General features: G+C 33.5%; 1 protein-coding gene across 1 annotated transcript in view; it reads left to right on the top strand.

The window, feature by feature from the left end:
- The window catches only part of tadr (torn and diminished rhabdomeres), a 179301-nt gene that overhangs the window by 63144 nt on the left and 97441 nt on the right, over nt 1–18716 (top strand). The window lies entirely within an intron of this gene.

Here is an 18716-nt window from a genome sequence, read left to right as displayed (position 1 = left end):
TGACATACATGTTCCATATCAGACTTTTAGAATCTCAAAGAAATATGCTCCATGGTTAACTAATACCATTAGGCAATTAATGTTAGATAGGGATAAAGCACTTACTGCTTACAAGTTAACTAGAAATATAAATCAATGGAATGACTACAAAGTATTGCGTAACTTAGTAACAGCCATGACTATAAGGGAGAAAAAATCATATTTTAAAAACATACGTGATCAATCTTCTAAAGATATGTGGAATAATTTAAAATATTTGGTAAATAATTGCAAAATCAAAAATATCTTAGAAATTAAAAACGTGTGGAATGCAAATGAGATAAATAAACACTGTATTGAAGTCATACCAAACATGAAAGCAGACATTGATACACAAATATTCTATGAAAATAACTTTAAGTATTCCCTCAGTTCTTCTATTACCTTTAAAATAGTATCTGAAATTAATATTTTACATATTATTAATAATATTAAAAGTAAAGCTATTGGTGATGATGGTATTAACATATTAACGCTTCAACTGTGTATTCCCTTTCTTCTACCGTATATCACACACATCATCAACTTTTGCTTAACAAATTCAATTTTTCCCACTAAATGGAAACGGACACATGTTATTCCGTTACCGAAGACTAAAAATACAGAAAGCATGAATGAATTAAGACCAGTAAGTGTACTGCCTACATTATCTAAAATTTTGGGAAAAGGTGATTGATATTCAGTTACAAACGCATTTAAAAAATAACAACATAATCCCTATGATGCAGTCCGGTTTTAGGTCCAGATATAGCTGTCTTTCTGCTTTATTAAATATTACAGATGATATTTTTAGAGCCTATGACCAAAACAAAATATCAATTCTAATTCTTCTAGACTACTCAAAAGCTTTTGATACAATTAACCATAATTTGTTATTCTCTATTTTAAAATATATTGGTCTAGAAGCGAGAGCAGTTGATCTAATGAAATCCTATCTTTCTAATAGATGTCAAGCAGTAAAACTTAATCAAAATATTTCTTCATTTCTAGATCTTAATACTGGTGTGCCTCAAGGATCTATATTAGGTCCAATTTTATTCTCTATATACACATCTAATTTTCCTTCTGTGTTTTTGTCCTGTTCACAACATTATTATGCAGACGATACCCAACTCTATATGTCATTTTATCCAAATGAGTGTGATCAAGCGGTAAATGCAATAAATCATGACCTTCTTCAGCTGCAGATTTTTTCTCAAAATCATTGTTTAAAATTGAATACATCAAAAACTCAGGGTATCATTTTTGGGAGGAATCTCCATAGGAAAATATTTTTAGAGAATTATGCCAATCGAATTATCTTAGGAAATGACAATTTAATTTTTAGCAAAAAGATTAAAAGCCTTGGGGTTTGGTTCGACGAAGATTTAAGGTTTACATATCATGTAAGTATTTGTTTACAACGAGCTTACGCCGTTTTAAAATTACTGTATCAAAGCCGCAATTTATTAAGTAGGGCCACAAAGTCATTATTATGTAATGCTCTGGTATTATCAAAATTAAATTATTGTGACGTGCTTTACAATGCGTGTCTCACTGAATTTGATTCATTGAGAATACAGAAATTGCAAAATTCTTGTTTGCGTTTGATTTTTGGCATCAGGAAATTTCAAAGGATAAGTCATATTTTCACTGTAGTTAAGTGGCTAAATATGAAAAATCGTCGGAAACTCCATGCTTTATGTTTTTACCATAAAATCATTTAAGAGAGAGTTCCACCATACCTGTACAATCGAATAACTTATAGGACGGACGTTCATAATCTTAATCTTAGACACAAGAATACCCTCACTTTACCTAAACATACAACATCCTTTTTTAAACGTTTATTTTCATATTCAATTGCTTTCAATATTAACAGTTTGTCCTACAATATTAAAAATCTGTCTAGAGTCAAGTTCAAGAGATTAATTTATGAGCAGTTGTTAGCTGAACAGTAATTTAAAAATTTAAGAATTAAAAAAAATTAATAGTTTATAATTTATAAATTTAATATGTACTTAATATTTTTATGTTTTATTGTAAATACAATTTCATTATTTAGATATAGTCTATCTATCCTATGTTCAGGGGGTTAGGTGGAAGAGCAGTTGTGTGCTGCTGTTGCACATTGGTACACAAACTGAATCTCGCCCTACTGATATTATATTTCATTGTAAAGAAAATTTAATCTGTTGTTAATAAAGACATTTATTATTATTATTATTATTAAATTTATTTTAACATTCAGTTGTGACTTACTTCCATTAAAATAGTAATTGCTTGAAAATGCCAGAATAAAATAACTTCAGAACAATATTATCTGTAGTTTTTCAAATTCTTATTTCAAGAAATGGTAGAAAATCTTCCATACCGTCCTTAACTGTGAATTGTATATATGGATTATGATTGGTGAAAATGTTACCTGTTTCATAAATTTTGCCTATAGGAAGGATCAAAACTAGATCATTCCAGATGACATACCCGCAATATTCTTAAAACAGTTACCTAACGAAGCTTTAGACTTCCTATTGAATCTTTTTAATACAATAACAAACCGGCTACAGCAGCAGAATCATATAGGCCAATATCACTTACATGTTCTCCTTGCAAACTGTTAGAGAAAATAATAAATAAACGACTAATGTGGCATTTGCAACATTTTACTTATACCGGAACAAGCTGCATTTCGTCCTTTGAGATCTACTATAGACAATGTTTTAAAATTAGAAAGTCAAATTACTGAAGGCTTCTGTAACAAACAGAAAAGCATAGCTATTTACTTTGACATCCACAAAGCATTTGACTTAGCATGGCGACACAGAATATTAACAAAGCTGCAGACTTGGGGAATTCAAGGAAACATCTTGGCATTTTTAAATAACTTTCTAAATGAACGCAAACTTTCAGTACGTAGTAATGGAGAACTTTCTAGTGTTAAGTCTCAAGACAATGGAACACCACAAGGATCTGTAATTAACCCTACACTTTTTTTAATAGCAATGAATAATATTATAAAAAATCTCAAGAGACCTACACAGGCTAGATTAGATGTTGATGATATGATAATGTTTATCCAAGGAAAAAATATTAACTCGATGGTCAAACTTTTACAAGAAGAACTAAATAAAATCAAAAGTTGATCTAATAGGAGTTGATTGTATTTTTAAGGTGATAAGAAAAATGTGTTATTTTTTCCAAAAAGCCTATTTACACCAACATACCTGACTTAAAATTCGGCTTAAATTTTTTGAAATCAAGTACAGAGATCAAATATTTAGGCATAACATTCGACGAAACTTTAATTGAAATTTTTAACTTTCCCTCAACACATTTAGCAAACGTAAACACACCACCTCCTTGGTTAATACCTTTGCCTACTTTAAATTTAGAACTATCGTCATATCATAAATCTGAAACTAATCCACAAATATTTATAAGCAATTATAAGAGAATACTTTCTTCTTTCCCTGAATATATCCAAGTTTACACAGATGCATCTAAAACAACTTCTGGTATAAGATCATCATTTGTTATAAGAGACATAATAAAAAGTTTCAAATTGCCCACAGAATCCACTGTGATAACTGGAGAAATACATGCAATATACAGAGCTCCAAATCACATACAAACAGTCAAACCAGATAAATTCCTTATTAATACAGACTTAATCAATTCCCTTCATATACTGTCAAAAATGTTCACCTGCAACCCGATTGCTAAATTAATTAAAAACAAGATGTAGCATCTGGAAAACAAAACATCAGTCTTTGTTTGGGTACCATCATATATAGGCATTAAAGAAAACGAACTAGCTGATAAAAATGCTCGAGAAATAGCAAATTCCCCAAATATCAGACCGATAATAAAACCATTAGCAGAAGATCTCAATCTTTACTTTAAACAAAAGCTGATATGTAATTGGACGAAATGTTGGGAAGAAAAATCCTCAAAGTTAAAAGAAATTAAACCAAATTTTAAACGATGGAGTAACAACGTCCCTAGCCGTTTCTTTCAGGTTGTATTAACCAGACTCCGATTAGGACACAGCAAACTCACGCATGAATATCTCATGAAGAAGGAACCTCAACCAAAATGTACGAGTTGTGACGTGTCGTTAACAGTGAAACACATATTAGCAGAATGTCCCAAATATAGTGCTGAAAGACTAACTAATAAAATTCCATCAGTTATAAGAGATATTTTTAGTGAGTGTACCAGTAAGAATATTGTGAAATTTTTAAGACACTGTAACATATTGAACCACATATAAATATGTTATTTATTTGTTATTTGTAATCATTATTGTTTACATTAAATCCGTCCGCTAATAACCAATATGGTTAATGCGGCTGCCTTTAAATAAAAAAAAACTAAATCATCTAATAACTTTTAATAAAAGAAACGAAAATAGTGCAATTGTTGATACAATCATTAATAACATCATACATGACATACGTACTTAGAATGGGTAAAAGACTAGTGTTGTGAATTTATTAATTGTTATGTCTTTAATTTATAATGTCTTTACTAATTTATTATATTGTTCCTACTTTAATTTATTAAAAGGCACGATAATTTATATAAGTTTATTTATCACTAAATATACATAATTTATTAGTAGGCGAGCGTAACAACAATATCGCGAGCGCGAATCTTGAGAATTAACTGTCCCTCCATAACCAAAATTCCTCTATAAATATAAAGTCCTGTTATTCGAGAATGAAAACAGTTGTTTCTCGAAACACATCGAACATAGAGCGCTGTTTTGCTGAAAGGCCTTCTAGACAGAGCGGCTAATTGTTCTCAGAACCGGTATGGTTAAATCGGCTTGTCTCCAGAAGGTTCAAATTGTTGTTTTTATTACAAAGGGGGACCCATCGTGTGTCAGGTAGGCATTACCTAAAAAATACGTGAATGAATAAAAATATTAGTAATAAATATATTTACGGTTTTGGGTCAGAATTTATCGTAACATTGCCCCCCTCTTAAAAGATTGTTCCTCCTGGAACCTTGTCGGGACTGGAACCGGAACGGTATGCTGGTATTGGCAACTGGACCCTCTTTTACAACTTCCAGTTGTATAAAAATGACAAGGGACGGTTTTCTCTCCGCACCAGTAACTATGCGGATTGCAACAGACTAACACCTGGACTTCGGTGTCTTTAAAGATCTCTTCCACCATATTTCGGATAACCCTCCAATCTAATTGGCGGCACTCCAACTTTGGCATGGCTAACTTTTGCACGTCGGACTCTAGTACGTGCTCTCTCAATTGAAGTAAGGCTTCCCATACATCTCGGTAGGTAGGTTGGTCACGGGCAGTGTCTTTTGTTACTAGGTAGAAAAGGTAACGTGATGCATCTTGGAGTTTCAAGGTTTTACCGGGAGCTGGCACCTGGCATTGCAGTTCTGCAACTCGACCAAACTTCCTTCGAAAGACGGATGCCAACCCTGGTGCGTCTTTGATACTGGCCGGGATGGTAAGGGCCAGCGAGTAGTCATCGGGGAGCGCGAGTAGATCTTGCTTTCCTTCAGTGGTAACACCATGTCTTGTTTTACCGGTACCTCCATAAGCACCCATGAATTCCTCAAACGTGAGGTCAGACACGTCTTGGACTTGGTTTACTTCCACTTCTTCATCTACGTCGTGGTCACCTTCGAAAGACGCCAGCCGGTTATGGTGTACTATCATCGGCTTTCCCCTCGGAATCTTGTTTATTCGGTAGATGACATCGCTGATCTTCTCCATGATGAGGTATGGACCTTCCCAAAACTGCTGCAATTTGGGAGAACAACCTTTCCGCTTCTTGGGATTATACAGCCAGACTTTGTCGTTCTTCTTAAAGCAACCCTTTTCGGCTTGTGTATCGTACCGTTTCTTCATTCGGTCGCTAGCGATCTGAAGGTGGGAACGGACCAACTCATGTACATCGTCCATTCTTCTTCGTAATTCGATCACATAATCTTCACCTGCTACATCTACTCCAGGTCGACACCCAAACTCTAGATCACAAGGTAGTCGCATTTCGCGTCCGAATAGGACTTTGGCTGGTGTCTGGCCTGTTGATTCGTTAACAGCAGATCTGTAGGCCATTGTGAAGAACGGAAGGTATTGGTCCCAGTCTCGCTGATGATCGGGCACCATCTTTGTCAAATACTTGCCAACTGTCCTATTCATTCGTTCTACCATACCATCCGATTGCGGATGATACGCGGTAGTTCTTGTTTTCTTCATGCCTAGTCTATCACATATTCCTTGGAATAGATCACTTTCGAAGTTCCTGCCTTGGTCACTATGGATCTCCAAAGGCACTCCAAATCGGCTGATATATTCTTGGATCAACTTATCTGCAACGGTGGCGGCCTTCTGGTCTGGAAGTGCGTAAATCTCGACCCACTTAGTGAAGTAATCCATTACTACCAGCATGTACTTGCCTCCCTTTTCACTTTCTGGAAATGGCCCAGCGATGTCCAAAGCTATTCTTTCAAACGGGCTTCCAACATTATATTGTCTTATAGGAGCTCCTCCTTTTTCGGTAAGGCCCGTTACTCGTGGCACAAATAGTACATTTCTTACACCAGTCTTTTACATCGTCGGAACTGTTCATCCAATAAAACCGTTTCCGAATTCGCTGAAGGGATTTCCTTACACCAAAATGCCCTCCCGATGGACTGTCGTGTAACTGACGAAGTACTTCGGCTATTCTGCTCTTTGGGATCACCAACTGTCTTCTCTTCTCTGAACCGTCATCATTTTCCAGGACTCGTTTGAGCAAGCCATCTTCTACGATAAATGAGTCCCACTGGGCCCAATACGTCTTAACTACTGAGCAAAGGTTTGATATTTCCTGCCAAGGTGGTCGACGGTTTTCCTCTTTCCATTTTCGGATTTTCTGTATAACTGGATCTCTCTCTTGTTCTTCCCTGATCTTAGTAGGCGTCCAGTCGTCGTTGACAATCGTCGTTCTTAGCACTGCTGCTTCCTTGGATTCCGTTTTGTTGCAGTGGAAACACTCTGCTGAGCATGGCCTTCTGGAAAGAGAATCAGCGTTTCTGTGACTAACCCCGGCCCGGTGCTCAATCTTAAAATCGTATTCTTGGAGTCGTTCGATCCACCTGGCTATCTGACCCTCTGGATTCTTAAACTGCATCAACCACTTAAGGGCGGCATGGTCGGTTCGGATTAGAAACTTTCTGCCATAGAGGTATTGATAGAAGTGCTCTACTGATTTCACTACTGCCAGAAGTTCTCTTCTCGTGACGCAATAATTCCGTTCAGGTTTTGAAAGAACTTTACTAAAATATCCGAGGACTCGTTCCTGTCCTCCTTTAATCTGAGACAGCACTCCTCCAATTCCCACATTACTTGCATCCGTATCTAAGATGAACTCTCCTTCTGGCAGTGGATACCCCAAAATTGGTGCTGTTATTAAATGCTTTTTCAACGTTTCGAAGGCATTTTGGCAGTCTATATCCCAGCGGTATTCTCTTGCTTCCTCTGTAAGTCGCGTTAATGGCTTAGCGATATCTGCAAACTTCTTAATAAACCTCCGGTAGTAAGTACATAGTCCAAGAAAACTTCTCACTTGATGTTTGTCAGTTGGTTTTGACCATTCCTTAATGGAATCGATTTTTCCCTTATCCACGGCCACTCCTTCTTTACTGACTATATGACCCAGATAATTGACTTTACCTTGAAATAGCTGGCACTTCTTGGGGTTTAGCATCAATTGGGCAGCTTTAAGTCGATTAAAAACGTTTTCTAAATTCCTCAAATGATCTTCGAATGTCTCCCCCAAGACGATTATGTCATCTAAATAAACCAGGCATGTTTTCCAAGATAACCCTCTCAACACATTTTCCATAAGCCTCTCAAATGTCGCAGGAGCATTACAAAGTCCAAATGGCATAACGTTGAATTGCCACAATTCAGATCCTGTGGTGAAGGCTGTCTTTTCTTTATCGACTGGGTCCATTTCTACCTGCCAGTATCCAGACTTCAAATCTAAAGTAGAAAACAATTTACTTCCAGCCAATGTGTCCAATGTGTCATCGATCCGAGGCAGACTATAACTATCTTTCTTGGTAACGTTGTTCAGCAAACGGTAATCCACACAGAACCTCGTCGTTCCGTCTTTCTTCTTAACCAGGACCACCGGAGAGACCCATGGACTCGTAGAAGGTTCTATCACCCCGTCTTTCTTCATTTCCTGAACAATCGTTTCAGCTTCCTCTCTCTTCGCCTGTGGTAATCGTCGAGCTGTTTGACGAATTGGCTTAGCATTACCAGTATCAATTTTATGCTTAACAACGGTAGTTCTTCCCGTCTTTCCTCCTTTCGGTACGAAAATATCACGATACTGCCGAAGAAATTCCCTTAATTTCCTTTTCTCCATCTGATTTAGAGACTGTCCTGCAACTGCAACCATTTGGTCGAATTTGTCGTTGGAATTATCAGATGTTGTCGCCTGACGAATTATGGATGTTACAGGTACACAAGTTCCTACTTTTGTCTCTTTCTTTATGGTCACTGGGTAGTCGTTGACATTGATAAGTCTCACAGGAATTTCTTTAGCCGAAGTCACCAATTCCTTTCCAATTATGATTCCACGGCCAACCTCATCGTCGTGGTTCCAAGGCTCCATCATAACAGGTCTCCCTTCGTCTACAATTCCCTGTAGTCGCGCTACTATGATCGTTTCGCTTCTCGCAGGCACGACTGTATCTTCTGTAATGGCTGCTTGCACAGTGTTGTCATTATGTGGATGGAGAAATACTTCCTCGTTGCCAACTTTGATTACCTTATTCTTAAAATTTAATTGGAATCCATGCATATTCATTACGTCCATTCCTAATATAACATCCTCTTCGATGTCAGCAACTATAACAGTATGGACAAACTTTTCTGCTCCAATTCCCAATTGTACCTGGATTTCTCCATAAATGTTGGCATTTTCACCTGTAGCGGTCCGAAGTCGCAACCTCGTTGGTAACAGTTTCTTTCGGCTGTTTATAACTGTCGGGCGTATAATGGTTCTGGTCGCTCCGGTATCCACCAACAACGTATGTCTTTTACCATTTATTTCTCCATCTACATATACACTATCTTCACGACATTTCAAAGAAGCTATTAGTATAAGAGGGTCTTTGGAAAAGTTCCGGGTCGAAGCTGCTCCCCTAAAGCCGACTCGTTCTGGTTTTCCTTATGGTGAGTTTCTTAATTTTATGGTCTTCGTTTTCTTGCATGTAATAATTTTCATCATATTAACGAGCTGGTCAAGTTTATCTTCATCTCCTTCCTCTTTTACAGTCCTAACTTTACTGTATCCTCCAGAGGCCTGCGTAGCTGACTCGTATTCGAGGGCGGCGGATAAGACATCAACCAGCGTTTTGTGACGAGCTAATCGCAGTGTTCTCTGCATTTCATGATCACGAAGACCATCAATAAACGTCTGAACGGCCAATTTTTCCATCATGTCTTCGGGAGCTGTTGGATAAGCATATCGTACTAATCTGGCAATATCTAGTTCATATTCTTGAAGAGCCTCATCTTTCTTCTGTCTACGATTTTTAAGCTGCGACTGATATACATGCTCCAAATGTTCGTGGTCATATCGCATATTTAACCTCTTCTTCAGTTGTTCGAAATCATCGGTCTCCTCTACGGCTATGGTCTGAAGCACATCTAAGGCATCTCCTCGAAGAGCGATAGTCAGGTTTACAGCCTTTTCTTTTTCAGACCATCCATTCGCTCTTGCAGCTGATTCGAACTGTTTCATGTAGTTGTTCCATGACGATTTTCCGTCGAAAGTTGGGACTTTGACATGCACAGAACTTCCACTTCCTTCAAATTTCGGCCGTGTTTCCAACTTACATTTCGTCTCGTCTTCTTTTATCTCTACTCTAATTGGATTGTTTCGTCTCTGTGCTGTCCCTGTTTCCTCCATCTTCCTTTCCATCTCTTTCCATATCTTTTCTTCGAAGGCCAACATATCGGCACCAAATTTGTTTTTTAATGAAGATATTCTATCGTCCAGGGCAGACATCTCAGAAGTGACTTTAGAGATTTCCGAAGAGATGTTAGCAGAGACTTTGCTTTCCAGCGAAGAAATCTCGTTAGAAACTTTGTCTTCCAACGAAGCGATGTCGCCGGAAACTTTGGCTACATCACCAGAAACTTTGGCTACATCAGAAGAAACTTTCGAAATATCGTCAGAAACTTTGTTCTCTAATGATGTGATGTCACCAGAAATTTTGGCTACATCACCAGAAACTTTCGAAATCGACGAGAGGACAGCATCATGTTTGTCTTCAAATATATAAGTCTCTGGATCTAGTCCTTCTTCTAGCAAAGCGTTCTTTAGTCGTTGGACTAACTCAGCCTTTTTTCCGGTAGAAGCTAATTCTCTGTCTTCTAGATGTCTTCTTAAATTAGTCACTGTCAGCTCATAAATCGTCGTCATTTTCACAATTTATTTTATATTCACTTGTATTATTATTATAAGTCTAATTTATGTTCGATCTCACTTCTGGCACCATTTGTTGTGAATTTATTAATTGTTATGTCTTTAATTTATAATGTCTTTACTAATTTATTATATTGTTCCTACTTTAATTTATTAAAAGGCACGATAATTTATATAAGTTTATTTATCACTAAATATACATAATTTATTAGTAGGCGAGCGTAACAACAATATCGCGAGCGCGAATCTTGAGAATTAACTGTCCCTCCATAACCAAAATGCCTCTATAAATATAAAGTCCTGTTATTCGAGAATGAAAACAGTTGTTTCTCGAAACACATCGAACATAGACCGCTGTTTTGCTGAAAGGCCTTCTAGACAGAGCGGCGAATTGTTCTCAGAACCGGTATGGTTAAATCGGCTTGTCTCCAGAAGGTTCGAATTGTTGTTTTTATTACAAAGGGGGACCCATCGTGTGTCAGGTAGGCATTACCTAAAAAATACGTGAATGAATGAAAATATTAGTAATAAATATATTTACGGTTTTGGGTCAGAATTTATCGTAACACTAGACTCCATAGGGATACCAAAAATTTATTTATAAAAGACACTATAACATATAATATTAGAATCAAAAATAAAGTTCATAAGTATTTTGAAATGTAACAAGTCAATAGTAGTATGTTGTGAAATCTCATTTCAATGGTTTTTAGCACTCCTTATTATTAAATCTAAAGGTAAATTGGTGAAATAAATCATGATGTTACATCAAAATTAACTAAGTGATAGTTTTGGTGGTAATTGAAAATTATTGATAAAACAACTAAAGTTAAATAAATCTTTCATATACATATTGTTGTTTAACTTCTAAGCATTAGGTAAGGTGTCAGTGAAAAGTTGTGTTATTGGTCTATTAGGAGGGCATACAGATGAAACTATTGGTCTCATAGACAAAGTTGGTTTATGTATTTTAGGTAGAGCATAAAAACCTGGAGTAATAGAGTATATATTTTGGGCTCGCTTGCTTTTTCATTGCCAATAACTTTTCCCACAAGAGTGATTATAGAATAAAAAATCCATCTTTTGCTTTGGCAGTACATGTGTTTTACTTCGATGTTTTTTTTTTAATAATGATTGTAGACAGGGTAAATAATAATCTACTGCACATACGCTAAGTGGCGAATTTTTCAATTATTATACAGATTTGTATGCTTAAGCTCCATAATAACCAACAACCGAGATTAGCTCTTCAGAAATCAAGTGTATACTAACTGTAGACCGAAACGTAACAACTACAATAGTTAAAATGTAAACAATAACAAGAATACTAGATCTAAGCTTAATCAATGTCCTTATTTTTTCGATTGCCATATAAGCGGCTGAAATATGAAGATCAAAAAAAGACTACATAGAACTAACTTATTATTTGTGGAGAAGCTTAATATATAAGAATGGTAGACGGCCAAAGACCAAGAGAAAGATGTCCAACCAGGATGGGCAAATCAAGTGAAGATTCTGGTGGGAAATCTCTATATAAAGTCGTCCATCAGGCACAGTATCGCAATGAAGGGCTTAAGTAAGATGGAGTAGGATCAAAATATTGCCATCGAAAAAATACATTTTAAATTAAGAAATAATAAAACATCTACTTTTGGTAGATGTTTTAGTAGATTTGAATTTGAATTCGTAAATATCAGCATGTTATTCACCAAACATGCGTAGATGTGTATAAACTTCAATCCAGAGATCAACAAGATTCATATATATATATATATATATATATATATATATATATATATATATATATATATATATATATATATATATGTATATATATGTATAGATATATACATATATATATATATATATATATATATATATATATATATATATATGTATATATATGTATAGATATATACATATATATATATATATATATATATATATATATATATATATGTATATATATATATATATATGAATCAGCAGCAGCTAAGAAGCTAAGAGTGGTAACCTCATTATATTTTTAAATATTACTATATTTCAATCTTAATCGATTTAATAATGTTACCTAAAGTTCAAATTAAATTTAACTAATAATATACTGTTGGAAGTGCATCTTATGATATTGTTAGTTCTCTGCAAATTAATGTTTTTTACTTAAGCTTTTTTACATAATTTTTATATACATGTACAATTACCACATGGTCTATTGCTGTGCTAAGTTTGAGTTAATTTGTAAACTATATTTAGTTTTAATTAATTGTGTATACAACATAATCTTATAAACTCCATAGTCGTAAGCTTCTTTACATATTTAATATCATTGACTGCTAGGTCTTTTTGAGGTAACACACTTATAATAACTTTTCTATGGATGTTTGGTTTCTAATACTTTATGATTAGAAAGCGAAACGTCTTCAATCAATAGATGAAGTAGCCACCTTCTTTGTCTTTTTTCTCTCCACCTTTTGACCGAAAAACCCACCACTCTTCGAGTGATCCTTAATATATATATATATATATATATATATATATATATATATATATATATATATATATAGATGTAGATATATAGATTTATATATATATATATATACATATGTATATATATATATATATATATATATATATATATGTATATATATATATATATATATGTATATATATTATATATACATATATATATATATACATAATATATATATATATATATAAGGTATCATTACCGCGATTTTAAGAATATTGCCTATTATTAGACATGTTGGGGTGTGGTGTAAAAACTCAAATCCGCAGACCAGTAAGTCTACATACTTATGCATATTTCCATATGCAATCTGCATATTTTCTTAGTAAAGCGCTAGAGTTTATGCAGGGTTTTAGCATTAACAGGACATTTTGATGTATATAAAACCGAAAAGATAAAACCAGTTTTCTCCTTTTCCACAGGTAATCTAATATTCCCGTTGAATCAACATCAAGTCTCATAAAGATGTTGCTTTTTACGGCATGACACAAAAAATAAAATACTTTATGGTCGAATCATTTATGATTTTGTTTGATAATCGTAAAATTAACCGAACAAACATACTTTCACCACTTCAATCAAATTGCCGACGAAGTAAAATATTAAAAAATTTACATTTAGCGCCTAATAAATAAAAAATTAGAAACTTAGTAAATATATTATGTAATTAAGACGTTGATTTCTTTAGCGGAATCCTATAACGGAAAATCACCGATTTTGCAAAGTATTCTCGGGAAAATATATTCTACAAAAAAAATTGTTTCTAATATTATGTAACTGCATATAATTAAAAAATAGTTTAGTGATATTATACCTAATTTGTAGAAAGAATAAAATTTTCGAAAAGATTTATTTAACTCTATAATAAATAATTTTAACAGCAACTTTTTGATTCATATTAATACAACCTAAAACTATGTTACATTCAACAATAGGTTTGTTTATTTTTTATTTTATAACAAGTAGCCGTATGCTAGTTTTCACTTTAACTACGGTACAAATGACTACCTAGAGTGTATAAAAATCTTGACTAAAATATCTACAGAATACAATAGACTCCTAGTTCTAACATTTCTAGACTTTCATAAAGCATTTGATACTATCAAACTACCCTCACTTTTACTAAATGCACTTTTACTATATGGACAGCAAGTATCACGGTATAAAGAATGGTAAAATAATTAAAATTAGTTGTCTTAATACAGTTTAAAAGACAGTGTAATATTGTGAAAAAGAAAAAACTAAAAACTGTAGGTTATTGCATATTTTTTTAAATAAATGCTTTGAGTTCCAAATGTATAAATGATCAAACAAGTCGATTTTTATCAATAGATCAAATTTATTGGCAAAACAACCAAAAAAAGACAGTAAAGTTTAACATTTAACTTTTTGGTGATTTCCCATATTTAATTCGCTTAATGGCCTTTTTTTTCTGTGCCGTAGTGATCGCCTATTTTAGTCGGTCTTCTTGCTGTATTTTCGAATAATTTCTGACTGTGTTATTTCCATATTTCTATTTTATCTTCAATTGTAGTTAAAATCTGGCCTTTGCTGTCTACAACTATGCCTATGTTGCGTTGTTCTCTGGTATTCTGCACCTCTTTAAATATTTTTTGTGCATATGGACGTCGTCATGTTTTGTTGTAGTTCTTAAGCTAGGATATTCTTTATCTTTCCACATTTCGCTGTCCTTCAATTTTGCCTTGCATATTAAGCTTTAATAATGAGTATTTTTACACTCTTATCACATGTCCTTCTTGACAAGTTGTCAAGTTTTCTTTTTTTGATAGTTAATATTGTTTTCATTTTATTTCCTATCCTTCTAGTTACTTTACTGTTAAACATTTTTTGACATCAAAAATTAAGGCAATGGAAATAGACTATTGGAGTTATGATGTTGCCGGTACACTAGACTTGATAGGTAAGGAACGTAGACAGGAGAAGACAAAAGACTAAATTGGTATGGACACCTGCACACCTAAAAAGACATGGCCAAAAAAGATATAAAAATTAACTCCGCCCACTAGAAGAAAACGAGTTAGACCATGTATATATATATATAAATATATATATATATATATATATATATATATATATATATATATATATATATATATATATTTATATATATATATATATATATATATATTTATATATATATATATATATATATATATATATATATATATATATATATATTTATTCATCCTTTGAATACATGATACTCGTAGGATACTCTGTAACACCAAATTTCAAAGGTGGCTAACTTATTTATATGTACTTATTTTAGTGACCACTTTCAGACAAAAAATTTAATAAATCGAGAATATTATCGCACAATATGTATTATGGGTGCCAGCACAAAAATTTGTGTACATCGTATCTTCTTCATTTAAACCTTCTTTCTAAATTCTTCTGCCACACAGTCTCCTCGGTTTAAATCTACCTGTTTCCCATTAACTTCTACCAGCTCTATTCTTTACCAACGTAGTATTTATCTCTACGTCTGACATGACCAAATCAATGAACTCTTTGGTCTTAAATCTGGATCTGGATCCCTTTTACAGGCCACACTTTACCGTCGTACACTAACGCACGTCTAACCACACGCTTATATAGTGTTTCTTCGTACATTTCCTCGATTTTTCGATCGCAAAGTACCCCACTCCTTTGTCTCTAATTAAACCAAAGAGTGTGTATCCTGTGGGCAATTTTTCGATCTAGTATTCCAGTTTCCATTGTGTAGGAATTATTCTTCTACTCGTTCTAGCTTTTCTTTAAGCAATTACACGTCCCCAACTATTTCTCTTCCTTCCAACCACATATACTTCGTCTTTAACCTGCTAACCTTAAGTCCTCCTTCTTCAATAGCCCTTTTCAATACCCCAACTTCTGCTCCACCATTTCTTTGTTCTCCTCTACTAACATTATCATCAGGAAAGAATATTGGCCACGGAAATCCCTCCCTTACTTTATCTATGAGTACATTTATAACAAGATAAAACAGGTAAGGACTTAGTGAAGAGTCTTAATGCGAATCAACCGTAACTGGAAAAGTTTTGGTCAATTCGACAGCATTCCGTACTTAGGTGTACGCTCGGTTATACATATCCTATACAAATAATGACAAAAAGAAGTTTACTTATACTGTGAAAAATTACAAATTATCATTATTTTTTTTGTCTTATTTTTAGAGAAGAGAATAATTTAAAAAAAAAGTCGAAGGAATTTACTGGTAATAATGATCTACAAAAAATGGTTTAGATATTTTACTTCACGAGCCAAATCTTACCAATTTTAAATAGAAAAAATCGGATATAAATACATCATTTTATTAGTTTTAGTTTTTATTATATCCGATAATATGACATGTTGCCTTTAAACGGTTTGAGTTGAAATACAATGTTTATATAACAAATTACCAAGTTTCCATTCGAAGCGCTTTTACTAAGGGCTAAATACCTTCAAAATATTCTCTTACTTATTAAGAGGTTTTCATATTGGGAGTTCCAGTGCATACCTACGTGCAAATCATCGATAATCTGCAAGCCATCTACATACGTGCCAATGATTATCTTTTTCGAAATATTCTAATGCAATCTTCCTTTATGCTTAAACTATAATAAAGGAGAGGGGGAAAGTCGAGTTAGAAATGGAAAAAGTGGATTTTGAAATTGAAATTTTATATCCTAATTATTGGAATATGTGCAGTATTACTTTTACCAAATTAGACTAGTTATCATCGCTTTTGTTGCCTTAAAATCTACAAATAACTAACTTAAGAGCTTTCCAAGTTTCTTTTTTTCTTTACGTTCCACAGCTTTTAAATACTAGATCCCTTATAATTTTATATTAAATAAATATAAGCTACAAAAATACCTTCTTTAATTTTAGCTTCAAGTAATGAAGGAAATTTAGTACTTAGGTTTTAAAGGTATTCCCCACTTGTCCCTTTCTTTTACAACATTTTGCATCTAACCCAGCTCAATGTGTAAGGGTGGAACTAAAGTAAATTTGAAGTTTACGAAAGACTCAGCAACAATATTGTTTTCGGAAGGTTTAGAGTATCATTTGATATCTCTGCTGTCAGACATATATATATATATATATATATATATATATATATATATATATATATGTATATACAAATATATATTATATATTATTATATATATATATATATATAATATATATAATCAACAGGAGTCGAAAGGAGATGGTTACCGTTGTGAAGTAATACAGACTATAAACTAAGTGAAGTGGAGTGTATGAATAGGCTCCAATTCGTTCATGACTCAAGTTTGGACATTTCACTGAATCAGCATGTATGAGGCGATCGACGATTTTGAATGTCACTAATAAAATTTATAAAAATCTTTAAAAAACTCGACGGTAAAAATTTGATATCGTTTAATTAGAGTGTATTTTCGACTATAATCAAAATGGGCTTTAAAGAGAAAAAGTGCAGTTTTCTACGCAATTTTTGCATTTTGTGGCAAATAAATTCAGTTTTTATGAAGCTGTTGAATAAATCACAGTTAAGCGATTTATGCCATTTCCACGAGTCTCGTGACATTAATAAAATTTATCACTTGACTGGTCGCTTTGGAATATTCAGTGTCAGAGACTTATTTTTTAAATATATAACATTTAGTTTCCATTTTGAGTTTTGGCAACAAATATGAGGAATTTGAAATATGCCTAAAAATGTTAAACTTAAAATTTGACATTACATACTTTCACTAGAAATATTTCCCGAAGACGGCATTAAATGGAAATTGTATTTAATGCCGTATCTCTCGTATTGTTGACAAGTTTTGAGATTAGGCCATAACAATAGAAACTCCATTCGAACCAGTCGATTAAAGTAGTCACTTTTATTGATCTCGTAAAAATTGTAAACGATGGCAAAAATTGCACGTTTATTTATTTGACAACTTTATAGAAACAGATTATCATTTGCCGTGAATTTAAAAATTACGTAAGAAATTTGCACTCTTTATTTTTAAAATGCATTTCGAATTTAGTCAACAGGACACTTTGATCAAAACATATCGAATTTTTACCACCGCCGATCGCAATTTTGAATGTCAATTAGTTCAAGCGTTGTTTCTGAGTTTTTTGTTTAAAATTATCTGAGCTAGAGTTCTGCGGCTTTCAGATTTTTGGTCAATCCCGGGAAAGCCCGGGCTAGGAAGTGGCAAATTTTTTTGCGTCTTGCTGTGGTCCCAAAATTTACATTCTTAATAAAATGCAGCTTGTTCGTATGATTTTTAGAGATTCAGAGGCATTGCCGTCTCGAACAACTGAAGTATAACTAATAACTCATTAGTTATTAACATTAACTCCATTAACTCATTAAGCAATTCGGAAGAGGGTACGAGTGTGAGGTGTTGAAGATGCATGAATGATATAGATGTAACGCAAGTTAACTTTTAATGAGAACAGTTATTAAAGTTAGTCTAGTAACGATGATATACAATCTCCGATGAAAGTGGCACTACAAAAAGAAAAATCTAAAACTTACAATAAAATTCATAACAAGCAATTGCTTGAATGAAATATGTCTATAAGTGGTATGAGAATACTTTTCTCTTAAAAATATTCTTACTTAAGAATGTAAATATGATGTATTACTTAAGAAACTTAAAAAATTTGTAAAGCAATTAAAAAATTAACTCTTAATTTTATTACTTAAATAA

The sequence above is a fragment of the Diabrotica undecimpunctata genome, chromosome 6 (genome assembly GCF_040954645.1).
Source record: "Diabrotica undecimpunctata isolate CICGRU chromosome 6, icDiaUnde3, whole genome shotgun sequence".
Taxonomy (NCBI): domain Eukaryota; kingdom Metazoa; phylum Arthropoda; class Insecta; order Coleoptera; family Chrysomelidae; genus Diabrotica; species Diabrotica undecimpunctata.
Note: the sequence above shows the minus strand (reverse complement) of the source record. Positions and strands in the feature narration are given on the sequence as shown.